Consider the following 3,484-nt stretch of genomic DNA (forward strand, 5'->3'; position numbering starts at 1 on the left):
CATAAAGTGGGAAGGAAGGAAGGAAGGGAGGGAGGGCAGTGAGGAACCTATGCATATTAAAATAGAAGCCAAACTCAAAAATGATAACTCCTAATTTCTGTCCTTTGCCTGAGGTCAAATCCACTGCTCTCCTTCTCCATCAGTGCCTTCCTAGACCAAGCCATCATCTTTGTCCTCTTGACCTTGGAGCTGGTGTCTGGCAACCTGAAAAATCTATGTCCTAAATAGCATCTAGGATGGTCTTAACAAAAACAAAAAAATAATAATAAATCAGATCATCCCCTACTTAAAATGACCCAGTGGCTCTGGAATATATGTTGGCAGTTTCTTAAAAAACTAAATATGCAACTACTATATGACCCAGCAATCACGCTCTTAGGCATTTATCCAAGAGAAATGAGAACTAATGTTCACACCTGTATGCGAGTCCTCATAGCAGCTTTATTCATAACAGCCCAAAACCAGAACCAACTCAGTGGGTGATAGTTAAATAAACTGTGGTATATCCAAAACATGTCATATTACTCAGCAATGAGAAGAAACAACCTACTGATACATGCCTATTGACACAGATTGATGTTGAAAAGAAGTCAATCCCGAAAGGTGATATACTGTAAATTTCATACGTATAACATTTTTGAAATGAGAGAATTATAGAAATGGAGAACAGATTAGTGAGTGCCAGGGAATAGGGCTGGGGATGGAGGTAGGAGTGACATGGATGTGACCATAAAAGGGCAACACAAAGGCTCCTTGTGGTGATGGAACTGTTCTGTATCTTGACTGGGGAGATGGATACATGACTCCACACAAGTGATAAAACTGAATGGAACTATGCAGTGCATGATAAAACACACAAAGGAGTACAAATAAAACTGTGGTGATCTCAATAAAATCAGTGGATTATATCAACGTCAATATGCTGATTGTGATATTGCATTACAATGTTGCAAGATGTTAACCTTGGGGGAAACTGAGTATAGTGCACTCAGGACCTCTGGCACCATTTCTTACCACTACATGTGAATTTACAACTATCTCAAAGTAAAAGGTTCGATTTTTTTAAAAACCACTCGATGCTTTCCCATCCTATTAAGAATAACATTGCAGATCAGTAGTGGGAATGGAGACCTGACCCCAGAGAGCCCTGAGCAGCCCCATCACCATCCTGGCCTAGTTACCATCACACCTTGGGAGGAGCCTCAGCTGCCACAGTGGGTCCCAGTCACCCTCACTGCAACAGTGAGCAGCCCCCGCCTGCCTTCAGGGATGAGAAGATCATTGCACCCAAGGGCTTGCGAATAGCCAAATGATTCAACGTAAGAAACAGATGTGTTGGGACTTCCCTGGCAGTCCAGTGGTTAAGACTCCGCACTTGCACTGCAGGGGGCAGGGGTTCGACCCCTGGTCGGGGAACTAAGATCCCACATGCCGTGTGGCACAGCCAAAAAATTTTAAAAAATAAAAGAAAGAAAGAAACATATGTGGTTTCATCAACAGGAATGACACCAAGGAATGTGTATTTGTACACCAGACTGCCATAAGAATAACCCCGGAAGTACCTTTGCAGTGTAGGAGATGGAGAAAGGGTGGAGTTTGACATTGTTGGAAAGAGAAGAGAAGGCGGAGGCAGCATGTGTTACAGGCCCTGGTGATGGTCAATATCGCTGCAGATTGTAAGTGTGATAGATACGCTCCATGTTGCAGGGTCCTCCATGCCGTTAGCAGCATAATTACCAAAATAGGGAGGGCAGGAGAAGAATGTGGGATGGGAGAGCGCTACCGGGGCCCACCATAGCACATGCGGAGACCCTTCGGGAGTGAACCACGGTATTCCAACCCTCCTGTGCACAGAGCGGGGATGGAGGGTGCTGACAACCAGGGTGCAGAGCAAGGCAGACCCATGAGACAGAAGATGTATCAGGTTAGAGACCACGATTCCGCAGGGGCCCTCCTAGCCAGACAGCCTAGAGAGGAAGGCAACGAAGAAGATAAGGAAAATCTAGGTGAGGAGACCTGGAGGTCAATAGCCACCTCAACATGGGTACCGCCGCAACTTCAACTACTGACACAGACACCCAGAAAACCCTCAACCACAAGGTGGCAAAGAGACAGATGCAGTCCATCCACTTGCTGAGAATTCATCCACTCCCACGACTGAGCAGGGTGGTACCGAGTAAATGCCTGGCTTACCATCTCTGCAGTCATCGGTTTAGCCATCCAACAAGAAGAAATGAACATGAAATTCCTGCAATAAGAAATGAACAAAAGATTGGAGCTGAAGACCTTAATTGCTTGCTTTTTGCCTGTTGACCAGATGACTAGAACTATCTGCATTGCTTATGCTGCATGGGGTTTTTATAATTTTTTTTTTTTTGCAGTACGCAGGCCTCTCACTGTTGTGGCCTCTCCCGTTGCGGAGTACAGGCTCTGGACGCGCAGGCCCAGTGGTCATGGCCCACGGGCCCAGCCGCTCCGCGGCATGTGGGATCCTCCCGGACTGGGGCATGAACCCGTGTCCCCTGCATCGGCAGGTGGACTCCCAACCACTGCGCCACCAGGTAAGCCCGGGTTTTTATAATTTTTACCTAAAGGTATCTCTTTATGGTCATGACAAGTGTGTTTTTTTTTTTTTAAATCTTGGTTATTCTCGATACACCTTTAAAGGTTTTTAAATTGTTTCACATCTGGTCAAGTTGAGATTTTTAAGAACCTCATTTTTAATTTGCAATGAAAGTTTACAACTTGATTTTTTCAAAGAAAGTCAACAAACAGCAAACACATGTTAACAGAGGTCTTAAGTTTTTTCTTTTAATTTTTTTTTTTAATATTTATTGATTTTGGCTACGCCAGGTCTTAGTTGCGGTAGGCGGGATCTTCATTGCGGCATGCAGGATCTTTAGTTGCAGCATGCACATGGGATCTAGTTCCCCGACCAGGGATCGAACCCGGGCCCCCTGCATTGGGAGCATGGAGTCTTACCCACTGGACCACCAGGGAAGTGCCAAAGGTAAGTTTTTAAAAGTTTTTTAAAGTTAAGTTAAAAAAAAAAAAAAGAATAACATTGTATTACCTGTCCTGGCTTACAGAGCCCTATCCAACCTGGCCCCTTCTGCTCTCTACCATCTCCTCTATTGCCATGTTCCCACCCGGCTTCTGAAAGGATCCACAAGGCCTTGGCATTAATTGTCTCCTTTTATTGAAATGTTCTACCTCTAATCTCTGCAGGATTAGCTCCCAACCTGTTACCTTCTCAGGGAGGCTTTTCCTGACTACACATTCAAAAGCACCCAGCCACCCGGTTACATCACCCTATATTAATTATCATTGTGGTATCTATTATTTTTTTGTTTATTTTTTCATGTTGTTTATATTTGTTTCCTTCCACTAGAAAGTAGGCTCCTTAAGGGCCGGGATTCTGTTTGTTATTCTTTGCTGTATTTCTGTCATCGGAAACAGTGTCAGACACATAGTAAGTGCTCAT

At 44.4% G+C, this 3,484-nt stretch overlaps 1 pseudogene; it reads left to right on the top strand.

Moving 5' to 3' along the window:
* The first annotated feature begins 700 nt into the window (after window positions 1–700).
* LOC101334633 (Y-box-binding protein 1-like) lies at window positions 701–2,180 on the top strand (annotated as a pseudogene).
* Window positions 2,181–3,484: the final 1,304 nt, after the last annotated feature.

Source organism: Tursiops truncatus, chromosome 19 (assembly GCF_011762595.2).
Source record: "Tursiops truncatus isolate mTurTru1 chromosome 19, mTurTru1.mat.Y, whole genome shotgun sequence".
Classification (NCBI taxonomy): domain Eukaryota; kingdom Metazoa; phylum Chordata; class Mammalia; order Artiodactyla; family Delphinidae; genus Tursiops; species Tursiops truncatus.